Raw genomic sequence first — 26,382 nt, 5'->3', positions numbered from 1 at the left:
AATCCCTTTCGGTAGTTCAAACGTTTCCGTTAGTGCCAGCAGAGAGGGCAGGCGGCGTGGACTGTGGCTTAAAGGCGAGGAAGGCAAAAATCTTCCCTACCGGGTCACGCTGAGGTCCCACCGGAGCTGATCGAGTTGGCAGTCTACAGTGTCTCTTAGTAATTCGGACAAAGACCGGTGTCAGCATGAGAGCACCACCATCTTGTGACGACGTTGTGGCCACTCCAGAGAGCGGGACAGCAGGTGTATCCCTCCACAGATACGTTGAATCAGTCTTTCCTTCGACACCAGATGTGGATAAGGTGGCGGTCGCCCGGGGCAGTGGCATATCCATGGGGGATAGTCGAGCAACAGTGGCGGTTGCCCCCACCGGAAGCCTGCAGGAGTCGAGGGCCAGTGACTTTCGTAGAATTTTTAAAACTGAGAGGGCGTCTTCAAGAGTGGGGCTCATGCTCGAGCAGGCAAGCATCCGAGTTCCAAGGTAGCCCAGAGTCATTCTAATGGACCAGGCCCAAATCCGGGGTGTCGGCCGCCATTTTGAGCGTTCCGCAGCAGCAGCCGCTCTTCACCCCGTCCACCGGAGCGGGTCCCCCGGTCATCCAACCGAGTGGAACGCCAATGGCAGTCCTGGTGCAGCCGTCCGGAAGGTGAAACGTTAAGGGTCGCCCCTCTGCAGCTGGCCGGCGAGTGAAACGCTAAAGGTCGCCCCACTGCAGCTGGCCGGCGAGTGAAACGCTAAGGGTCGCCCCACTGCAGCTGAGGAACCTCCCCATGGGGAGGTGGGGGAGGCCCGTTCGTGTCGCCTCCCCCCAGGGCACCCCACGCCATCTTCTTGGCGCAGCATTATAGGATGGCTGGACCAGGCAACAAAGGGGGGAGCCATCAGCAAGGCATCCCCCGCACCCAACTTGCTGGACATCACCTCTGGATGGTCCGGGGACAGGTCTTGGCGCGTTGGGTAGCCTCCGGCCTATTCGCACAACGGGCCGCCACCGACGCTACCTTGCCGGTTGACGGCTTTTGTAGACTTTTTTATAGCCCAAAGCCTACTAAAAAGTAGCTCAAAGTAGCCCAACATTGAAGGCGGGACAGGAACAGCGTTAAGCAGACGGCGAATGCATTCGGGTTTGTTGTTGCAGCCATCTACCATGTAAATAGTTGTTTAATAAAAAGTGTTAAATAGTTGTTTAATAAAAAGTTATAACATGTTACTTTGTGTGGAGTGTTGAATATACTTATAATATTTGCATTGTGCTTGTCGTTATTTGGGCGGGGTGGGCGGTGGAGCCAAATTGTCTTGCAGCCATCATGGCGTCGAGCTCGATTCTTCTTATTAGTTTCATATTTCTCATGAGGGGTTGTTCCTAATGTTTCTATTTAGCGAGGTCAAAAAAAAGAGATCCCATCAGTGGCCTACTGATTTTGCTCGATTCCTTTTGTTTTTCCTACCCATTTTTATGTTATTGTTTGCTAGCACGATACAGCGGCTAATCCGCATTTTTTTTTATATCTTCGTGTCCTTTTTATTAGGGGCGTCCTCCGGTGGAGCCGGATGATCTACCTCTAATAAAGGTCCGGGCTGAACCAACTACCAACAAACGGGGCAAAGATAGGCATGACGGGTTACAAAGGGGACAAAAGTCTGCACTACCTATCCTTCACTATCCGCAAAGACTAAACAGAGTATTGCGACCCTGTGCTTATTTGTGAATAGAGAATAACCCAAAGAGAACCAATTCCGAACGGTCAATGTTCGGTCAAACAATCAATCAAATGAGGGATAAAAATAGGCACGACGGATTACAATGGGGGCAAAAGCCTGCGTTACCTATCCTTCACTATCTGCAAAGACTAAACAGAGTATTGCGACTCTGTGCTTGTTTGCAAATAGAGAATCTCTCAGAAACAATCAAATGAGTAATACTAGTATTTTCAAACAATCAAACAATCAATTCGCAATTTCGTCGTGTTACACGACCTTACCCGGACCGCATGGACAGTTTCTCGTCTTCCGCTTCCAGCGCCTGATCGTCCTCTATTCTCCGTAATTGCTGTGGCACTCCTGATGGTTCCCAGTCAGGACCGTAGATCACTCGAGAGAGGTCTGCTCGGAACCGGTGAAGTTCGGATGATCGGCTGCCAGACGAGGGTCTATCGGGCAGGTGCACTTCCCGATCGTTGCAGTCATTCACTCTGTCGTTGGGACCTCTCTCACTGGATCCACGCGTCGCTGATTGGCCCCACGTTTGGGACGCCAATTGTAGAAAGGTAGGGCCGAATTCGACCAAGAAGCCTTCAGTATTTGCCCGGCGTTAGCCGCCTCTCATACCATTCAAGATTACCAAACAAAGAGGCAGGCGCTGGAGACAGAAGGCAGGAAACAGGAGTTTATTCCGACGGAGCAGAACACGTCAAATCAGACAACAGGGTATCTTCTCGAGGTGCTCTCCACGCATCCTTGAGGCCTGGCCTCTTATACACAGGTTTATTGCTTTATTACATAAAACACATTCTTGTCAATACTTTGATGTACGGAAAGGCATCCTCGGAATCCCCGCTCCAAACCCGTTCCCACACATATTTACAGTAGAGTTCCCACCTCAACCTCAGCATGTGGTGGTTGTCGCGCAGATGGACATTCCGCTGGGAACGGGAAAGTGAGCGATCGGTCGGATCTGGAGGCGTGAGGGTATTGATTAACCACCGCTCCTTTGATGTGAGGCGAGGTCCTACTGTAGGGGGCAATAAACTGCATCTGTTGGGCTAGGTGATGGCCTGGCATCAGGCTGGACAATCGGGCAGGGAGGAAGAGGTTATCTAAAGGGCCTGTTCTTTGAATGAGATGAAAGAGCGAGGGGGTTCAGCACGGGATGTGGCTCGGAGACAGGGTCGCGCTAGAGGTGCGCTTATGGCCCAAGCAGGAGAAACCGGGGGCTGTCGGGGCACGGGGGAATGCTTGCGAGGCTGGGGAATGAGGGGGAGAGACGCGCAGGCTATTGGCAGTGGGCAGAGAGGTCGTGACACACAAAATGGCTGCCACCTATTTTCGCGATTGGGCCTAAAAGGGACAAGATGGCGTGGCTACTGTTTCATGATTGTCGCTTTACTTTCAACAGTGGCTGTGGTGAACATAAATGAACGCCGCTTATGTATACCTAATTTTAGTCATTTTCCACACCAGGACTGCTTTGAAAGGTGTCAACAGTCCCGAAAAAATTGTCTTAAATACACTCGCGATACCATTCGTATCAGAAATGTTTAAGATTTCGTTTAGCATTTCTGCGAAGTGTAAGGGGCAATTTGTTGATAAAAGGTTATGTATCTCTGCCGTTGTCCTTGCAACTTGGAGATCATACGTTTCTTTTGATGACGTTAAGGGCACAGGCATCTGTAGAAGAACAGACTTCATTCTGCTTAAAGTATCAATACGAATAGAAGAGATTTTCAAACTGGGCCAAATTTTTCCCTCCCTGTCTGGAGTGTCGTTCGGATACAATACTAGCATACAGCAAGTGACCATGGACGAAACGCTTACTAGATAAGCTTTTCCTGGCACCAAGCCACAACATCTGTGGTCCACTATTAGAATGTAGCTCCCGTTCGAAAGCCGTCTAAAGAATGGCTCTATTCGAGTTGCAGGTGTGCCAAGCTGGTGACATGAAAGGTTATTTGAAGTCCCCTCACAGGCCCAACGTTGGGCGCCATGTAGTGTAGTTCCTATAGTCCCAATAGGCTCTGCGCATTGGAATAATATCTTCAGTAGTGTAGACGTAGGACTGAGGTTAACTAGGTTTCTACTGACTATATTAGACTTAAGTTTTTTGCCAGCTAGCTCAGAGTTCACTAGAAACTTTCTCGAGTAAGCGAGGAGGAGTTTAACCTCCCTGGATAGACAAGAAGGGATTTAGTTTCTGACAACCATAAAACATGACAACTTTGCTCTTGCTGAATAAGAGTATATCTCTAGAGTCGTGTGAAAACAAAAGACAGCTATTTCACTCAGTCAAAGGTGCGTACTTAGTTTCACCAGATTGCAGAGAAAAAGAGAGACGGGCGTTTTCAATAAAAGGTGTTATTTATTGAGCAGTCTCTTTCCTCATACAAGAGAAATGAATTGCTACAATTGCAATACTTATAGTTAAGTAAAGTGCATACAGTAAAAGCAGGATTATGAAATAATACTGTAAAAGCATTGATATGGTTTCTTAGCCATATGATACTTTAAAATGGATAAAATAGATACATACAAATATACATTGACTAATCGTACTCAACTGGTGCTTCTAACTACGCCTACCCCGGTGTACCTGACCTAAGCCTAATACGTGGGAGGGGGTAAGTAAGTAGCAGTTTAAGTTAAGTTTGTTTTGCCAAGAATCTGACTCAAGAATTCTCTGTAAGGGTTTGGTCAGTTCAGTACCTGGGTATTAGAAGGCAGGAGGGCTGGTATCTCTCTCTCAGGACTCGGTATCCCAGCAACCCGCAAGGGTAGACTGGAAACGCCGGAGCTGGATTTCTCAGCAGGAGAAAAGACAGCGTCTTTCTCAGCGCGTCAGGGAGGAGGGGCAGCGTCCGTGGGCTCTCGCATCAGCTGGGCTCTTCGGAAGTAGATAGCTGCTCTGCTCCAGGATTACCACCGTGTGTTTGCTTAAGGCAACGTTGGTATATTTATACCTGAAAGGTGCCAGGTTTGACGTAAGGCTGGACATAAGACGTCAATAAAGATGTCACTAAGAACTGGTCGTTCTTGCAGTGCTTTATAGGAGTTCTCGGATGAAATCAAAACAAAGCAGCGGGGATTTCCCAGGTTGCTGGAGGCTTGGATTTGTTTAAGAACTCGGTGTGCTTTCTAGGGGGCTGGAGGAATAGGCTTGCTTAATGTGACAGCATGCGCTATGACTAAATTATGAAACGGGTTTCTATGCCGTTGTAGGGATATTATTGATTTATAACCGGACAAGGGCAAAGAATAGGAATATCGATTCAGGTACCTAGATAAACACACTACAGCAGATGATTTGCGATTATATATACATGATGTCACTGTCATCCCGACATCCATTGCAGACAAGCTCAGAGCCTTTGAAGAGATGTCGGGCTTTCGGGTCAACTCAGCCAAATCAGGGGTTTATCCATTTAGTGCGGATACAGTTAAAGTGAATATGCTCCTTAATGGCTTGCTTCTCCCATGGTACTCCACTACCTTCTGTTATCTTGGTGTCTTTATCTATCAGACGCTTGATGACTTGCTAGAGGGTCATTTGATAAGAGCAATCTCGGATGTTAGTGTGCTGTGTGCTGGGCGACCCTGAGGGGGATGCCGTGGTGAGCACTCTGCCGCGTCGGATGCCACTTGCCGGCGAGGAACTTTGGTCATCAGCGCCCAGCCGCTGGAGTCTTGTTGGGGGGCCCCTCTCCATCTACGCGACACCCCTTGGGCCCCTGGATACCCTTGAGCCCCCCCTGTGCGAGGGTAGAAGCGGAGACGTCGACGGTGTACTTCTTGCGGTGAGGTTGCTCCGCAACACCGAGAGGCCACCCCACGGCGAGAACTCTGTCACCACCTGCCGGAGGCAAAGGTGAGGACACCCATACACAGACTGCTACGCTTTGGGGCTTATATTGGTGGCGGAGTGCAGCGGCTGGTGCGGGGCGGCGCGGGCTAGTGCTATTGCAACAGAGCCGGAGGACTACGGACTGGCTAAGAATGGCTCTGCGAGATATGCCGGGCGGACCCTTTCCTGCGACCGACCCTCGTGCGGTTAAGACAGGCCCTTCCCTGGGACACCTGCGAGTTTGTCTGGTGCGGGGCGGCCCATTCGGTGGTCTGTGGGGCTGGGAGACCCTTGTTGGAACTGGCCTTGGGGCTAACGCTAGATGGACTGCCGCGCTGTGTGGGGACTCCTGATGACTCGTCTCCCCCCCCCGCCGAGGCCTTACCACACCGGAGATCAGTAGAGTTCCTAATTGAAATCATCTCAGACAGATATCACTGTTATAGCCTGCCGGCGAACTGCTGATGGACTCTCTGTGACTGTTCTTTTGAGCCCGAGCTACGCACACCCAGGTGATATCCCTCCCAGCCACTGGGGTATCCGCTAACCGCAGTAGATCTCGGCGAGTTTCGCCTGCCACTGGGCGCCCCCCCCCCCGCTCGTTGCGGACAACATTGGACGCCACTACCGACATGGGGAAACCGAAAGGAGCCAAGGGCAACACGCAATCCACATCGGACGCAGAGATGCCGGACAAGGGAGATCAACCAGACCCTGATACGCCACGGGATCCGCACCTACAACACCAGCTAGACAAGATCTTGACGGCGATAACAGATACCCGTGCGGCACTTCAACAAGATATAGCACAAGTGGCAACGGGGCTCGGATTGCTCAGAGCAGATCACGGCAAGCTTTTCTGATAGGGTCAAGGAGGTGGAGGGCACGGTTCGCACCCTGGAGCCAGCGCAAAAAGCCCTCTCAGCCACTATGACTGATGTGTTGGACCGCATAGACGCACTGGAGAAAAGAGCTGAGGACGCTGAAGGGCGCAATCGCCGGAACAACATCCGAATCGTAGGACTGCCAGAGAAAATTGAAGGGGGAGATATGGTTCGATTCCTTGAAGATTGGCTCCGAACAGCGGTGGCGCCAGAGGGTCTGTCCCCCTTTTACACGCTGGAGCGGGCGCATAGGGTCCCGTCCCGGCCGCTACAACAGGGCCGCCCTCCGCGCCCAGTGGTTGCACGGCTGCTGCACTACCGAGACAGAGACCTGATACTTCACAATGCTCGGTTAAATGGTCCCTTTCAGATAGAGAACAGTAAAATCAATATCTTCCCGGATTACACATACGAAACACAGCGTAAACGGACCTCCTTCCTGGCGATCAAACGGGAGCTGAGAAACGAGAGCATCCAATACTCCTTATTATTCCCGGCTAGGCTCCGAATAATCGTTGATGACACTACCAAATTCTTTGATACACCAGAAGACTATGTAGCTGGCTGGAACTATACAGAGCCGGCAAAGACGGCTTTGGCTCACATCTTGAAGCGGTGTCCGAGGAGCTGCCATGACGGATGTCCAGGCGGATACGCAATAGACGTAAAGGACTAAGATGACTTTCATTGTTGGAGACGGCGGCGGAGCGGCGGGGAGTTCTGGAGGTGGTGTCCAACATATCGGGATCACAGGATGCGCCAATGACGGAGGGGACAGAGTCCGGCAGGGGCGATGACCGCTCAGACACTGAGTGCTCGGAAACTGACAGTGTGCCGATGCCCACGGTCACCCCAGAGACGGCTGAAGGAAAACTAGACGAAGGTATACACCCGTTACAACGGATCTTTTACTCCGCAGACCCATTACAACGCGACCATTACTCCGCATACCATTACAACGCATTGCGCTGGGGGGCGCTCTAGGATAGGGAATAAGTATAATTTACTATCCAACACCTTCCCTAGGGTCCACGGGGACTGGAGTTAGAATAGTAAATTATACTTACCACTATCCAGCGCCCCAAGGCGCTATGCGTTGTAACGGTATGCGGAGTAAAAGTCGCGTTGTAATGGTCTGCGGAGTAAAAGTATGCGTTATAACGTCATACATCCCTAGACGAACAATGAGACATCCTGGTGAGCTGTTGAGGTTGGGGCGCGGACTATGGTGAACTGTTTGCCAGGCACTGGGAGAGGAGGCTGTTTGATTATGTATAGAGGGGAGACGGGCGATGCTGTCAGCTGCACGTAATCATTTAAGGCTCGATCGCTAACAGGAGGCCCGAGTGGAGGGTGGCTTCCCGTTGGTACTCGACCCCCCATATTGCCCTTAAGGCACACCTGCGGTTACTACCGTTGGGTTTATCTGACAGTTTCTTTTGGGAGAGTTTGGATGGGAACTAGATTGCGATCTTTGGGTCCTGTTCTGTGGGGAAGGGAGGTTTGGGGAATGTTATCTTGTTGGGGGGAGGGCACGCCATCGGTGCTGGGGATTTTTCACACTTAGACCACGTAGAAGCTGGGTGGAGAAGCGGACACGGGACACTGTGGGACAATGGGTGACTTATCAAACTTGAAATGCCATGAGACGAAGCTCCCCCATAGTATCCATATACACGGCTGAGGGCGACGAAGTATACACCCAACCCGAAATCCTGCGTAGTTTCACAAGCTATTATGAAACTCTGTATCAAACTACATTATTAGCTGGTACTCCGGCTATAGACAAGTTTCTTGAAGAGCTCCCCTTTCCGGTGTTAGACCCTGAGCAAGCAAAGAACTTGGGCAAGGATATTGAGCTAGGCGAAATCCGTTGCGCCATAAAACAGATGGCACGCAATAAAACCCCGGGGTTGGACGGTTGGCCATAGAATTTTACGCCAAATACGTGGATCTATTGGCTCCACGTCTGTTGGTAGTCTACAGAGAGGCAAAACAATTGGGTTGTCTACCGCACTCTATGCGTGAAGCATTAGTAATCCCCCTACTTAAACCCGGTAGAGAGAGCAAAGATACGACGTCCTACAGACCGCTATCGATGCTAACTACGGATTACAAAATTTTGAGTAGCATGTTAGCGTCCCGACTACTAGAGCATATAACCACACTGGTCCACGAGGACCAAGCGGGCTTCATACCTAAGCGCAACACCACTATGAACAAACGCCGACTGATACGGCTACTGGAAGACGACCATGTGGAGGCCCCCCACCCCATGATACTATCGGTAGATCTGGAAAAGGCTTTCAACAGCCTAGAATGGGAATACCTTTACAAGGTACTCAGGCGCTATGGGGTGGGACTGCTGTGCTGTATGCTTCGGCAATGGCTAGAGTAAAATCGGGCGCACTGATCTCACCACAATATTCGGTAGAAAGAGGCACGAGACAGGGATGTTCGCTATCCCCGTTGTTGTTTGCGCTGGCGGTGGAGCCCCTCGCAATGTCAATCCGCACGGGAGCCCATTATAGGGGATTGCAGAGCTTGACGGGGCAACAGTTCATCTCGCTATATGCTGATGACCTTTTGCTCTTTCTCGAGGATGCCGACGGAGCCCTGGTGGGAGCCGACAACCTGTTGACCACCTTCGGTGAAATTTCCGGTCTCAAAGTAAACTGGTCCAAGACATGCTTATTCCCAGTACGCAAAGGGAGATCCAGCCCACCACAATCAGGGCAATCAGATGGGAACCCAGCTGCCTGAAATATCTAGGGGTTTATATCTACCACACCCCAACCGATATATTGAAGGGCAACATCTCCCGCAGTATCAGAGCACTGAAGGGTAGTATGTCATTCTGGGCCACTCTCCAACTATCGGTAGCGGGTCGAATAGCGTTGCTAAAAATGGTGGCGCTCCCACGACTGTTATATTATTTTAGGACGCTTCCCGTTTGGATCCCTCCTGCTACCTTCCGGCTCCTGAAATCTATGATAGTGTCCTTTCTCTGGGGAACGGGCCGACGCAGAGTGGCTCTCACAACACTGATGAGACCTAAATCAGAAGGGGGGTTAGCTGTCCCGGACTTTGAAGTGTATTATTTAGCGGCTCAATTACAGATATACACCCAGGAAATAGCACGCGAGTTCAGAGGGCCGGAGGATAGACGGGGCCTAGGAATACCTAGACATGTGCTCTCTTATATAGCAATGCAACAAAGATTAGTCCTTCGTGACCTCACGCTAGAGGAACGAGCAATTAGACTATGCTGGAACCGGACACAACGTAGGGAGGGCATGACTCACCCATATGCCCCCGAAATTCCGCTGGGGATGCTAACAGCACTGCCACATGGCGGAGATTGGTCTCAGTTGCAGAACTAGAAGGAGGCGGGGATCCAAGTTCTGGGAGACCTTTATGAAGACGGAACGCTGCTGTCGTTTCCGATGCTCCTAGATCGCTATAAACTACCTAGAGGAGACTTTCTGCTGCATTCGGCACTCACACGTGCAATACAAGCACACTGGAAGGAGGGGCTTGACGAACCAAAAACAACGATGGCCTGCCAATATACCATGATGGCAGCGGGAACGGTTAAAGCAGTTACGTGTCTTTACTCCAGAATGACTAACGAGGGGTTGCCTCCTCTAGAGACGCTAAAGAGTAAATGGGAGGCTGACATAAGGGAGAGAAATTCCCGAGACAGTATGGGCACAACTGCTGCAACGGGCTTGGAAGAGCACGCGCAATGCGCGATTTCAACTAGTCCACTTTTACATCCTTCATCGGGCATATCTGACCCCGGGAAAGATCAAAAAATACTTTGCTGTAGATTCCGCAGGTTGCCCCAGATGTAAGGTAGCTGGTGTAGAGCTCGACCACATGCTATGGACTTGTCCTAGTTTGAATCTTTATTGGAAAATAGTGGGTGATACTCTCAACGAGGTGACAGAGCAAGACTTGAGGTTTGACATGGCTGTTGGGGTCCTCCATTGGTTTCCACATACCCCTAAAAATAAGATTACAAGCAAATTCATAGACATGGGGCTTATCCTTGCGAAGCGCGAAATTACGCGACACTGGAAGGCACAGACGGGTCCTGCGGGTTCTAGATGGCGCAATGAGTTCCTTAAATGGGCTAGTGGGGAGAGCACACTGAGGTTTCAATTGGCACGACGACAGCAGAATGACAAGGATTTGGACATGGCACAAGCGTGGGTGGTCCTGGTACAAACACTACGTGACTATGACACACGACACGACCCGGAAGACTAACACTATGACTGGACTATACCCCTATGACACGACAGGTACATTGCGTGATCCCTTACCTGACGGCTCCTGTGCTTCAGAACCACAATGACTGCGATGTTCACCATGCACCGATGGCGGGAACCGGGGGGGGGGAGTTAACTTTAGCATCTCCTTGAATATCAAGGGCAAGATGGGTAGGACTGCCCTTTCTTAAGATTTTATACCCTTGACCCTGTTCATACTGGGGGCCACTATTTAGGACTCTATTGTAAAGACCCACTTACATACGATGGGGGGATATGGGAAATGCTACAATCGATGTGTGTTTTGTGACAAAAAAAACAATAATAATTTGTTGGAAAAAAAAAAAATGACTGCAACCTGCGACCTAGCGGTCTAACACTTATCTGTCATATTTGCATTGGCCTAGTGATCCATTTCTCGTAACTTTTTTTCTGCAAGTTCCTTTTTTTTACTATTACTTCTCATGGTATGTACATTTTTCTACTTCGTTCTTATTTCATTCAGTCTTTTTATCTCTTTTCCTTGTTTATAGGTTTCGCATGAACAGTGCACATGCACTGTTAGTGAAATCTATTGTTAACAAAAAAAGCATAAAACTTTATTCGAACCTGTCCGTCACTCACCAATACTTATAATTGGTTGGCTTCCACATCATTCTCCTTTCCTTGCTTCTTATTGGTCATGCTCCTACTTCCTTCGGCTGCTCACCGACTCCTGCTTTCTCCCGGGGAGTCTGTTCCTGCCGTGGATCATGCACCTAGCACAGTTTCTTGTGTGTGGTCAGTGTCCGTCCAATGCCTGCATGTTTTTCCAGGTACTCTTATTTAACCTTTTGCCTTGCACAGCGCTCTGTGGTCTCCCTCCTGCTTGCCTCCTGCTGTCTGGTGTGGCTTTTCCATCCCCCTCCCGCAGCTCCCTCATGTTACTCCCCCCCGCCCCCGCCTTCCTCCCGCTGTCCATTGTTGCTCCTTTCCTCCCCCAATGTATCTCCCTGGCGTTGCTTCCCCCCCCACACACTGTCCGTTATTTCTGTTACCCTCCTTCCTTCCCCCACACCTTCCTTGTGTTGCTGCCACGTGCTTTTTACACATATTGCACAGTAGCGCGGGCTGCTGTGTAACATGTCTTAAAGAAAAAAAAAGCGCTATGACATGATCAACGCTGGCCTCATCATAGTGTTTTAAAAAAAAAACATTTACCCATGTTGCACAGCAGCCCAGGCAACATGCCTAAAAACACATTGACAACGTCAATAGATTTTGTATAGGTAAAAACTATTGGTTTTGCCATTGCCTGTTAAATTTTGTTCACTTAAGTTTTGTTATCTGGATGTTCTTTCCCAAAATGATCTTTGCATTAGGATTGGAGTTGGTATGGCTGCCATAAGAGCTCCTGCAGGCCTCCAGGAGTGACAGCAAAACCAGCCTCGAAAACAGCGCAGAAAAGGAAATGTTGTTATATCGTTAATGTTTGATTCCATATTCAAGGCAAACTTCTCTAACAGTGATGTAGTTGTCTTTATGTATTTGTGCAATCAAAAATAATAGTTTCACTCGTTCATGCACCTGAACCCATATCTGGCAAACACAGCTTGCCCAATGCATATTATGCTCACACATGCATATCCAAGTCTCTTGCTCCCTATACCTTTAAACACAATTAATATACTGCAAATGTGCTGTATGTGCAAACTACCACATGAAGGATTCATTTGCTTCAAAGTGCTTCCAAATATTACGCATCTGGATACAACCATATTCGGCATCATCTCAGTGCTTAAGTGAACGTGACCATGCACATTCCATACTACTCCCTAAGGGGATTTTTCCTTCCAATTTCTGGATGGCATAGGTAATCTGACATGCAGTGCAGATCAGGAAATCTCACTTTTCAGATTAAACGTAGAGAGCAGCTGCGGTCCATGCAGGTATCAGCGGTGGGGCGGCGTGGGTGGGTGGGGGGGGAGGGGTTAAAAGGTCGATGCAGAGGGAAAATTAATTATTTATTTAATTTTCCCTCTGCATCCTCGCTTGAAATCCTCCCCCACGCAGCCCCACCGCTGTTACCTGCACAGACCACGGCTGGTCGAGAACCACTGTTGGAACTGGAAGTGTCTACATGGACAACGGAGGGAGGGTTGGGGGCACCAGACCGGAAAGGTCACACATACAAGCACAGGATAAGCAGAGCCACATGAGAGAAAATGAGGCACTACTCCAGATACATCCCCACCTACGAGGGTCACACCCTTTGAATGGGAAACCACATGTAATGAACATGTAGTTGGCGTGTCGCTTGAGAGAGATCCTGCACGTTTGTTGAAGTGGCCCATGCAGGGTCCCTCTACCAGTGAATCAATTCAACACCAACTAGACGCTTATGAATTTCGGGGTCCCCGCAGCACAGGAACCACACGTCTTAGATGCGTGCTTGATTCCTTGGGCTCCACACTAGACAATCCAGTCTCCAGATACGATTCTTAGTTCCACACTTGCACCACGCTACCAGTTGAGATTCAGTAGCCGAGGTGGGCACTTGAGTGGACACCACGCTCCAAATGTCACAGGTAGATGGTGTAGGTTGCTCACAGAAGCTCTTTGATGTTCCTGAGGTCACTGAGAAAACAGGAGGATCACGGTTGGGCCCTTGGAGAGCACACTTCAGGGCACCACACTTCAGCAGGGCCTTGGCCCAGGCCAGCCCCAATTCAGGCAGTTATCCTCCATGTGCACAACACAGTCCTCTGACAATGTGCACCATGCAGTCTGGGTTCTCCAGTCCCACATCTCCATAAGCTAGTCTCACCCTCTGCTGAACGATGGCACCCTTTAGTTATTCTGTCATGTGTCTTTGAAGTTCGGAGTACTTTAGGAGGTTTCACTTTGAACCACAGATATCTCCCCTAAATTGTATGCCTGTCTGCCATGGGGCTGTGGAATGCAGTTCTTAACCCCTTAGACACTCATGACGAGCTGAGCTCGTCATGAGGCACAGTGGAGCTGTGCTCATGACGAGCTCAGCTCGTCATAACAGCCATGAAACTCCCACGCAGGGCTAATTCCCCTCCTGTGCGGGGCGTTCCATTGAATGGGCGGAGACATGACGAGCTCAGCTGGTCATGAGCACAGCTCCACTGTGTAGCATGACGAGCTGAGCTCATCACGAGCACCGCCGCGCCACGCGCGCCTCCTCTTCCCCCGCACCACGGGGGAATTAGCCCCGCGTGGAAGGGGTTACTCATTAGGGAGGCCATGATTCCAGCCCCTGGAGGATAAGTGTCACAACCTCTATCTTCAATCTATCCCATTCAGCCCTCAAATAGCAGAGGTCTGCCATTTCTGTGGGATGCCCATAGTTTACTATCTTGCATGCATATGGCCCATACACGCCCAAAAGTACTCACAGTACAAATAGCACTTTGTGTCTATCAGCGCATTACCAGGTCAACAAAGAAAATGAAAATGATAGCTATTGTGTGGGCATGTGAGAAAAATCATTGGCAAAGACAATAGCTCTCACATACAAAACTATTGACTTTTTCAATGCTTTTAGCCATGTTGCACAGCAGCAGCAGAACTGCTGTGCAACATGGCTAAACGTTATGGAATAAAGCACTATTATGCGGTCAATGTGGCCATATCATAGTGCTTGTTTTTTTTTAATTGTTGGGGGGAGTGGAATAAAGCCACATGAAAGGGGTGTGTGGCAGATGGAAGGGAATAAAGCCACACAAACAATCGGGGTGGGAGGAAATAAAGCACAATGAATAACCGAACTAGTACGCAAGCAGCAGAAGGACACTAAACAAAATAACTCAATTAGTACTTGGTTCATGCTCCAAATTAAAGAACAGGAAGTGACATCAGCAAGTGCTGGCCAATTAGGGGGCAGCAAATGAGTGACAATAAAGCCAAAGAATGGTAATCAATGGTCCAGCTCCAAACCCCATACACTGTCAGCAGGCAAGACCCAACAAATGAGACAGGAATAGAATTCCATAAGTCTCAGCAGAAAAGACTACAAATCATAACAACCAATTTTGACCCCAAGTACCATTCATTGCAAGTTTACACAATCTTGACTGTCTCTTTCTTTGCTGCTCCCCACTCAAAAAGAGTGCTGTTTGCTGTACCCTATTTTAATCTCTGTTTATGTAATTTATTAGTTTTCCTACAGCATTTTGGAGGGCAACTGTGTGTCTGCCATCGGGCTGACCAGGGACTACTCTTGACTGCTTGGTTGCTGTCTCCATGACAGTGTTTGGCCCCCAGGAGGTGCAGTCTGTTGTCTAGGCTGGGGCCTATACAAGACGAGTTGTGGCAGTTGCTGGCTATGGTGAGCAATGATGTAGCCCATGTTTTATGTCTATTTTGCAGACTTTTCAAATTACATTCAGCTGCTCACTTCCTGTCTGCTACCTCCATGCTGGCCTGTGCCCTAGCGCAGGTATGCCCCGTAATTCTGTATCTCTTATTAGCCGATGCTGCACAAATTCTTCACAGGGGCGTGGGCGCTGGAGTTCTGTCCTGCTGCTATAGTCACACTGTCACAGGAAGGTACTTAAGACTACATATAACAGAAGATTGGCAGAAATTTCCTTTTGGAAAAAAGGAGCCAACCCATGTACAAAGGAACACACTTATACACAAGTGAGGACAAAATAGCACATTTACCGGACACAAAAGCCCAAGAGGAGAACACAAAGCAAGCACTAGAAAGGAACTTAAAAGCTGCAGCAAATAGTTAGGAGAAGGGGTTTCAAGGGAAAACTGGAGAACAAATGAGCAAGTCAAGCAGAAGGCTTATAGGAACTATAACAAGCAAGAGACTGAAACATCAAGGCAACTATATATTGCAAGAAATCACTGAGAAAGGGAACATAAACAAGTGGCAAATTCTAGAACACTGAGGAGAAACATACAAGAGCTATAGCAGAAGCAAAAGGAATACATACATGGAAATAATAGCAGGAACATAATGAATAAACTGGGAACAATGAGAAAGGAAGCAGCTTAGGGGCACCATACTGTAGAAAAAGGCAGACAAGGGAGTAAAGCAAAAGCAATGCAGGGATGTGAAGAATCTGCAGCAAGCTGCACCGAAATAGGACACAGGCTTTGGCTGAGGCAAGGCTGAAACTGGACAGGATAACAGGCAACAAAAGGTCCGGTACACAGAGGCACAAACTTCAATGCGCGAACAAGGAGATTCTGGAAATGGCAGCTTATCAGCAGTTCCAGGCAGTAGCAAGCCGAGGGTGGAGTGGCAGGACTGGCCTGCACAAGACTATTCACAGCTATGTGCAATTTCCACTGCTCACAAGTCCTGGAGAAGATAACCCAGTGGTGAAGAATAGCAGGACAACTTCCATAGAAAGCAATGCATAGTGGATGCTGGGCCTTATTAAAAGATCAGCAGTACATTATGGAACCTGAAGTTCATTGATGCAAATGTAGGTTTTTTAATGCATACCAAATTGAAATGGGAAGCAGGCAGGAGTTATACAGGCACTTTGGATGAGTTTTAGTGGTAATTTCCAGGCAGTCCATATACAGCATCCCCCAGAGGTGGAACAATGGAATTGTAAGCGTATGAAATTATTACGATTATTCTTATGACATTATTAAGATTGCTGCTATTAATATGGTGGAGGAGGCATTTTCATATGACACATGGAATTTTGTGGGGACTTATTCCCATATTATAAAATTGGAATGTCGGAAGCTCCATTGAAAACAATGAAGTAGCTCCGGGCTTATAATGGCTGGTATAAGCCCGGAGCTCCAACATTCCACGTTTCTTTGTTCACAGCTCTCGCTGTGAAAAAAGGCGTCAGGGAGCCTGAGGGGATTTCTATCCCCTCGACCTCCCTAAAGCCTTTGTTTAATTTATTAGAACATTCTGCCCACTAGTGGCAGAATGTTCTAATAGCCTTATAGCCCTTCATAGTTGGGCTATACCGGCTATTGGAACATTGGAATGTTGGGAGCTCCATTGCAGACAATGGCGTGTTCCCTGCTTCTACGGGCCGGTAAAGGCCCGCAGAACAACATTCCAATGTTCTACAAAGGCTTCTCGAAGTTCGAGGGGATTTATATCCCCTCGAGCTTCGAGAACCCTTTGTTTAATTTGTTAGAACATTCTGCCCTCTAGTGGCAGAATGTTCTAATAGCCTTATAGCCCTTCGTAGCAGGGCTATACGGCTATTAAAGTCCCGCTGTTTCGTTAAAGTCCCTCGCCTTCGGCTCGGGCCTTTAACGCTGGAGCGGACCTTTAATAGCCAGTATAACCACTACAGCGGGCTATAAGGCTATATTATTTAGATGACAATCTCTCTGCCGCCATCAACAATCCTGTGTACCTTTTGGTGAAATGAGCATTGGCTGTTTCCTTAAAGTCTTTGTATAAGAACTTCAATAAATGATTTATGGCTTTGATTCATTTCAGGGAGGAATCTGCTTCCAGGCAGTTCAATGCTATCTATACCCCTTGAGGGGCCTGCTCCCCGCCGCCCCCCAGCTCTAAAGTCAAATTAAAGGCCTATTATGTGGTGCATTCAGATGGTCTTGAGAGGGTCAAGTCACCGTATAGGTTGGAAAATGGGTACAATGCAAGAGATACCTTAGTAACCTTGCCCCTGCCGAACTCTGATATGGCCATCTCAAATTAGGATTCAGATTCTGTCAAGTCTTAACATTTTGGTTCTGATAAGTTTTCACAAATCCCATTATTTAGCAGTAAGCATTAGAGGGTGCCCTCAGAAGGCAGACTGGGTTCACCAGGACAGGAAGAAATCATGGACCCTTCTCAGGCTTTAAATCTCAATCCTGATGACACTTTACATCCCAGATTATCATCCAAGTGGGTCCCTTCCCTTGTGGTGGCACCCTATGTAAGGGTTCTACTTTTACCTTTTCACAGCGGTCAAGCACAACACATTCCGTCCACGGGCTACCGCCTGCTTCCTGCTTCTACTAGTCCAGCACGCCATGTTGTTCATGGCTGCCATCTTGCTGCCCCCAAACACTCATCAGCTCACTCGATCTGCTCAGAGAATTCTGGGGCAACTTCTCATGCATGCAGGCTGGACAGTACTCTGCATGCAGGAGGACAACTGTAATCAGGGCCTTTTGAGCCCCATAGTTCAAAGGAATATATACAGTATTACAATATATGATATGTCTTTCGGTTTTCTAACTGATATATTATGATTTGAAAATATTAATATTTTTTATCCCAATCCAAGATGGCCGAACCACTTTCTGAACTGTGTCACACCCTGTTTTGCACCATAAAAGGGAAGTCCATTTTGACTCCTGCTGCGTCGTAATTGTTTCTTCGTGATTGCTTGCTCACTGGACTTCAGGGATTCCCCACCTTCACCAGTTACAGTTACTTTATTCTTCTGCTCTTCACCTTGCTGCTAGGCCTGGATAGCTGGATGTTTTTTCTAGTCTCCAGTTTTTCTGTTGACACTATAGATAATGTTCTGGAGTACAACTACATTCCCAGTTACAATCAGGCATCTAGCACTGCCTCGGAAGATAGTAGGTCATACCTACGAACGAAGAAATCTTATAAAGCTTTGCTAATAAGACCAGCACTTTATACCTTATGTGTAATACCAGCTCTGTAGGGCATTCAACAAGAAAGTTGCAACCTCTTGAGGATTGTTTGCCCCAGACCTTGCTTCAAGGAAAAATAGCAGCTACTCCTGACATTGACACATAGATACAGACATTTATTGGCAAGTTTCCGAACGACTCATAGAAAGACCTTGGCAGGTCTTGAAAAACGGAATCCTTTTAGCCATTACCCAAAATTCTAGAGATAAAGACCAATCATTTTTATGAAAGGTTTTCAATCAGTCTGTTTGTGGGAGGGCCTGTCATGGCAGGGGGGTGCTTATGTGGCAAGTTCTTCTTACAAGGTCCCCAAATCTGGCACAGCACATGCAAGTGTAGAGGGTCCCAAGAATGCCAATGTGAAGCACCTCATTCCCTTCCAGATAGGGATGAACACACTTGATTCAGTAGAGCTGGTAGTTGTGGCAAACATGTATTCAATGCTTCCTTGAGTTTCCAAGGTAAGCCTTATTCCCTTGTAATTAAGATTTGGGATAGCTCTGATTTTTCATCACTGTTGGCTCCTCCCTACTCAGGTTGCTTGGGTACTGGAAACCGTTCTGGGCTTCTATTTGCAATTCTATTTTACTTCTTTAAAAACCTCTACCCCCCGAAGAGCTATTCTTTTCCCTACTGCAAGCAAGCTCTGATGCAATTAATTTTAGTGCAGAAGAATGGAAATGGTTTTCAATTGGCTTTACATCGCAGATAGTTCAATGCCAGTATTTTGTATCACCACTTTAAAATGGAGGATGGACAACTATTGAGTACCATTCTAAAAGAATGAAAAATCAATGGTCCGGTTTGACCTTAAAGAGGCGTACTTAACCATCAGATTTTCCTCCTTATCAGTGCTGTCTTCAATTCCTCAGGTAGGACGAAATCTGCAAGTATGCACTTCTCCCCTTCAGCCTTCTTTCGGCTCTTTGGTGTTTTCGCAAGCTGATGAAACCCACTGCACAATTTCTGAGGGCAAAAGGGGTAAGGATAATTATAGATTTGAATGACAGATTCTCTTGACACAGAACCAACAGGATCTCTAAACTCACCTTCAATGAGTGATCTCTCTCCTCCAAAGCTTTGGATTTTTCTTGGAGTAGAAATCAGACTTGACAGCCCTGCCAAGTACCGCAGATTGGGAGTTATTCTAATGCCTTTTAGTGCGTGTTTCTGCATTATGTCACTAAAACGCACTGCTACACATTTTAGCTCCTAAGAATTTTGCTTGAAGCACTTTGATTTTAGTGTAGTTTATGTATAGCCTGTGCTCAATTGTTTCTTCTGCAGTGCCCCAGGTAGTGTGAGTCTAAAGAAGAAGTGAATGTGGACTCCTATTCCGTGCCCTGCTTGCTGCAACTTATGTGTATCGCATGTGTCTTGAAAACATCACAGTGTTAGTATATCTCAAGAAACACACAGACTGAGAATCATGCAGCCAGAACCGGACTGGGAACTTAAAGCAGCCCTAGCAAATTTTGTCAGATCACCCCCCATACTGCATGTAGTCAGTGAGTGAGTGCAGGGAGCAATCCTAACCACTGCACGGGAGATCTTGTGGGGAGTGGAGAGGTTGTTCTCCCCCCATGAAAGGTTTAAAAAAAATTGCAAGTATGAGGATAGTAGAGAGCTAGCTTTTTCCCCTAGCCCCTGTCCTAAGATCATGCTTATCAATAGTATTTCAGCAGTAACTACACCAATCGACCCAAGATGGACATAGTACACCAGAAGTTTCACTTCAGCCTGGCTTGACCACTACAAAAAAGCATGTCCCTTGGAATATTGCTGAGCGTCCTCTGATGCTCAATCATGGAACATTGTGGGTCTTAAAACAAAGCTAGAGGATTTGGACTGGGGATTGTTCATAGATAACTTTGACTTGTGCCTATTTCAGGGGACGTGGGCCTCCTCTAATGTTTTTAGGCAAAGATGTATTTAATACTGCAATCATGCTATTGAAGCTACGCTGGGTAGGCCGGTGGGATGGGGGAAGGGGGGGGTGTACTCATATGCCTACAAATCTAATTAGGATATGATATAAAAAGAATAGAAATTGACTCCCCCGATATATTAGCCCTTAGCTTAACATCCAAGGGTAGGCCCCCCTATTTTGTTATTATTATTTATAATAGAACCACTCCTTTCTCCCAAACATCCAACACTGAAAATTTTAGATGCATTCTTGGCGGATTTGCCCACCTCCCATCGAGTAATCATTGAGGGAGACTTCAACTCATATTTTGAACCTTATACACCATACTTGGAAGAGGACCTTTGGGATATCCCATCCTCTGGCTCAACAGGTAAATTATCTAAAATATGTGCAGCAGGACTGCAAATGATGGATTTTATGGTCACATATGGTTTAAGACCAGGAAACGGGCGATTCCCCTCAAGTTGTGAAGCAAAACCCACTTTTGTCAGAGGGAATTATAGTAGCAACATTGACTATGTCCTGTTGGATCTAAGGAGATGGCATGAAATATCCGACTTGACAGTAAATGAATGATATGATAGCGATCATTTTCCCATTTTATCACTTTGGGACAGATTAGCAAATAAGAGGTGGGGGCATCAAAAGATGTATATGTTACAGTCAAATTGTGAAATCCCACATTCTATTTAATGCCTAGGTAATGTATAGAATGCCTGAAAATGCATGAAAATCAAACGTCCAAGTATGAAATGATTGATATTTTATACATTGCCTAGGCATTGTATACTTTGCCGGATTGTCTGCCGGCAAAGTATATAATACGCCTAATCCCGCCATTTTATTCCCGTCCGGCAATGTGTGAAATCCGGCATTCTATAGAAAGGTTAGGTAATATATAGAATGCCTGAAAATCGAACGTCAAAGTATGAAATGATTGATATTTTATACATTGCCTAGGCATTGTATACTTTGCCGGATTGTCTGCCAGCAAAGTATATAATACACCTAATCCTAGAGACAGCACAAGTTATCAGCAAGCGAGGGGCAGAGACAGCACAAGTAACCAGGCAAAGAGCAGGTGGCAGCCGTGCGGTGGTGTGGGGAGCGACCTGCCTGCAAGCAGGGTCAGAGGTCGTGTATAGCATCCGGCTGAGGTTCCACTAACGCTCTGCTGTCATCCTTTCCCGTGGTTCTTGTTTCACCATGTCGGAAGGGAGTGTCGTGCCAAGACAGGAATCACGCCATGCTGACATGCAACGACGGTTCTGTGATGAATTATCTCAAGTAATAGCCAATGCTGCTAAAAACTGTGTTTTCCTAACCGAAACCAGTTACCAAAGGTTAGTGGACGATGTGAAAAAAACTTTCACCCAAGTATAAGAACATTACCGGTCATGATATTGAGCTGTACATTCACCTTTGTGAGCCTTGCCAGAAGAGCAAAAAGGTGTTAAAAAAGGAGTTGTGGTCAAGCCAATGGTTTTTTCTGAATTCAACTCCCGTTGTCAGGTCGATCTCGTCAATTTTCAGTCCCATCCTGAAAGAGAGTACAAGTTTATAATGGTGTACCAAGATCATCTCACTAAGTTTGTAGTTCTCAGGGCTCTGAAATCAAAGAGAGCGGAAGAAGTAGCCTACAAGCTTGTCAACATATTTTCGTTGCTTGGTGCTCCAACGATTCTACAGTCCGATAATGGCAGGGAATTTGCAAACAATGTGGTAAGCAGCCTAAAGGAGTATTGGCCCACCTTGAAGATAGTCCATGGTAAGCCGCGCCACTCACAAAGTCAGGGGAGCGTCGAAAGAGCTAATCAGGACATTAAAAATATGCTGTGTGCTTGGATGCAAGATAAAAAAGCTGCTGGAGTGTGGGTTTGCGGTTCGTCCAACTTATGAAGACCAGAGCTTTTCATTCTGGGATTAAGAGGTCACCATACAAAGCTCTGTTCGGCTGCAAAGCTAGAGTAGGTCTCTCAACGTCGTCCCTGCCTGACGACGTTTTACAAGACGTAGAGACTGAAGAAGAGCTCGAAAAAATAATAGAGAGCGTAAAAACAACACAACAGCAGGAAGAAAGACGAGATGAATCAATGCAAGAGGCACAGCTCCCTGCAGGAGACATAGCTGAGAATGCAATCCATGATGGAGGAAACCAAAACAGTAATGAAGCCATGGTTATCGAAGAGCCTTCCATTTCAGTGGTTACTGAAAATCCTTCTTCTTCTGCTATCTGGTGCGTCTGCGTAAAAGAAACCAGCGGTGCTCATACATGTCGAAAGTGTTGCTGAAACGTTCATGCCATCTGTGGACATTCTCCCTAAGACAATGACCGCGATGAAGTAGAAGGTTATGGGGTTAGCATTTTGTGCAATGTTTGCTTCAATATTGAGAAAGCTATCCAAAGTAAAATGGAATCGAAATCGAACCTTAAGATTCAGGCCAAAAAAATGAAAAGGGATTCTGACAAAAAAATTCCTCCTGTGCCTTTGGGTGCCACTGTGCGAGTTCTGATTCCCGACGTCGACAAAGGGCGGGGTGACTCACGCAATCTCTTCGCTGTTGTTATGAACGTGACAGAAGATGGCTTTTACCGACTTGGAACTGCACAAGGAACCTTGAAGCAACTCTACGCCAGATCACAATTCACCATATTTCCAAAGAACTTAATGAGAATTGAAGACGTTCCTGACCACAAAATACTTCTCCGATCTGCAGCTACTTCTCAGTCCACAGGAAGCGGACAAGGATTCGTCAGGTGTATGTGCAAGACGAAATGCCAAAATATGAGGTGCCTTTGTGTGAAAAAGAAAATTAAGTGCAATTCAAAATGTCACTCCAGCCTTCCCTGCTGCAACAAGTAGGTCATGCCAGTTCTGTTTTGTGTTTCACCGGTAGCAATATTCTGTCCGCATTCTTCTTTAAGTCGTGAAATGTATGTACAAGATCAAAGTGCCAAAATAGAAGGTGTTTTTGTGCTGCAACAAGTAGGACATGCCAGTTCTGCTTTGTGTTTCACCGGTAACAATATTCTGTTTGCATTCTTCATTAAGTCGTGAAATGTATGTACAAGATCAAAGTGCCAAAATAGAAGGTGTTTTTGTGCTGCAACAAGTAGGTCTTGCCAGTTCTGCTTTGTGTTTCACCTGTAACAATATTCTGTTCGCATTCTTCTTTAAGTCGTGAAATGTATGTACAAGATCAAAGTGCCAAAATAGAAGGTGTTTTTGTGCTGCAATAAGTAGGTCATGCCAGTCCTGCTTTGTGTTTCACCAGTAACAATATTCTGTTCGCATTCTTCTTTAAGTCGTGAAATGTATGTACAAGATCAAAGTGCCAAAATAGAAGGTGTTTTTGTGCTGCAACAAGTAGGTCATGCCAGTTCTGTTTTGTGTTTTACCGGTAAGAATATTCTGTTCACATTCTGTAGGTCATGCCAGTTCTGCTTTGTGTTTCACCGGTAACAATATTCTGTTCGCATTCTTCTTTAAGTCGTAAAATGTATGTATAAGATCAAAGTGCCAAAATAGAAGGTGTTTTGTGTGAAGAATAAAAGTGAGTACAATTCCATGTGTTACTCCGGCTTTTCTTAATGTGACAAGTACTTCAATCTCAGTTCTGCTTTCATTGTTTTCCGGTAAGAATATCCTGTGCTTTATTTCGTAGTTTTGTTCTTTCAGTTTCAAATGCGTATTAATTAATAAAGGCTTCTCATCTTGTGCCCTTTTAACACTTTGCGTAAATGGTACTGGTCATTCTGTATAATGCCTAGGAATTGTATAGAATGCCTAGGAAAAGTATGTAACATTTTCACAAAAAACTTATATTTCATAGTTTGCCGAAAACCATCAGGCATTCTATACATTACCTAGGCATTCTATACAATACCGGGATTTCACACTTTGACTGTAACATATATACTGCCAACCTGGTGGTGGTTACCAGTAATAAAGGAGTGCTTAAATGGGAGACTTTCCTCAACTCTGAGGAATCACTGGCCACCCTTTATGGACTTGTATCGAATGAACTTGTGGTATTGCAGCAAACAGAATTCACTCCCGAGCAAATAGTGGCTGTTCACAACAACTTTTGAAACAAATTCGGGCTTCTATTTGAAAAACAATTGTCAGGAGAAAAAGGGTCTTAAACCTCATAAGTCAAATGAATGGGTGATTATTATTGTAAAACTGCTTAGGGTGCCCTCATCAATGCCCTAAAAGGCAAAGATAGACCTCGTATTTCTTTTAGCTAGGAGGGAACATGCTACCACTATAAGAGTAAGTAAAACTTTGTGGGAAAAGGGAGTATCGCTAAACGTACGACATGGCAACTAGACCAATGGAAGGCAAGCGCTTTTGGCAGTTGGTATCCCAGAATGGGCGCATAGAAAAGCAGAGGCCAGAATGCCACATGCCCCTTGAGGAAAGGGTTGCATATTTACGGAGTATTTATAAGGTCAGTACACCACTAGCAGGAAGGGAAGTTATTTAGATGTTTTGTCAGCATCCACCGCAGAGCGCAGGGACTAAGACCATGTTGAATTCACCCTCAATGAAACTATTTTAACCATATCAAGGCAGAAGCCAGGAAAACCCCCAGGCTTAGACAAAATCCATGCTGACCTCTACCGAATTGAACTTCAGATCTGAGGTCCATACATTACATCTGTGCCCAATGCCTTGATGACAGGGGGCCAGAGTCCAGAGTCCTGGAAAAGAGCTATAATAGTTCTGATCCTTAAGAAGGGAGACAGAACCACTTCAAGTGATTGTAGACCCATAAGTCTAATTGACAATATCCAGAACGTTTTTAGTGCTCAAATACTCAATAGACTATGGAACTGGATCTTGCAAAACAAGGGTTTATCCCTTCTACAGGCAGGGATCAGACAGAAAATGTGAACTAAATAATTTGCTTCTTGGCCATTACATGAAGGACAGTAGAAGGGGAGGCTATTTGTGGCCTTTGTGGATCTTCGATCTGTGTTTGACCTTGTCCCAAGGCCTAAACTGTGGGAGACTCAATGTAGAATAGGGATCCTGTCGCTAATTCAGGACCTTTACACAGAAAACTATGTCAGGTTTAGATGGGTACCACTCACACTGAAGGGGGCCCCTGAAACGATAGGCAGGCAGAAAGGACAGGGGAAAAAACAGTCAAGGAGACCCAATCTGCCTGGACATTACTTATAGAATGCTCAAAGTCATTGATATGCCTATTATTTGCAGACACCTTGTTGATGTCTAAAAGTCCCTTGGGTTTATTGATATTGCTTGAGACATTTTCTTTATATTGTTGTGTTTATGGGCTAGAAATCAACAATAAAAAATTTAATTATATGGTGTTTTCCGATCGAAAAGGAAAAGTAAGACAAACTATATTACTGAACGGGGAGGCCCTAGAGAGGGTTTCTGAGCTTGATTACTTGGATGTCCAATTGGAAGACTCACAGAGGTGTACAGCCCAGCTGAGGAAGAGCACTGTCCCTAAAATGGCTTCTTCTTTTCCTATTTCACCCACTTTAGAAAGTTATAGAAGCCAAGCGTGCAGGGCGTCCCTTAATGGAGCTGATATTTGGAGCCATTGTACTCTAGCGATGTTAAAGAGTGCAGAGAATAATTTTTGTGACTCATTATTAGAAATTCCTTTAATCACCCGTACTCTCTCCATCCACATTGAACTCAACTTCAGATTCATCACTGATATTGCAGCTTTGAGACCGATCCAATATTGGCTAAAAGCGTGGGCAACAGAAGGGTTAGAGGGAATGGCTACGTGTTTTGTAAGAGGGCTCATGTGCTGAAATGATCACTTCATGTGCATACATAAAGGCTTGGCTATACAAGCTGGGCCTAGGGGACTTTTGTTCAAACCTTCTAAATCTATCATGTAATGCTATTGAAAAGCTCAAAGAGGCCTATTGGAAATTTGTGCTGGGAAAGAAAATTTCAAATACATCATCGGGCAGTCTGACTGATGCTTTTCTTTTGTTTAAATGCACTTTTGAGTGACATGTATTTAGACATGATAAGCAAACCCTTTACAAGGGCCTTTGCGTTCGGTTCATGTTGGGCACGCTACCACTAGCCACCTTCACTTGCCTCTAGAAG

Source organism: Lissotriton helveticus, chromosome 3_1 (assembly GCF_964261635.1).
Source record: "Lissotriton helveticus chromosome 3_1, aLisHel1.1, whole genome shotgun sequence".
Lineage (NCBI taxonomy): Eukaryota > Metazoa > Chordata > Amphibia > Caudata > Salamandridae > Lissotriton > Lissotriton helveticus.
This window is presented reverse-complemented; position numbering follows the sequence as displayed.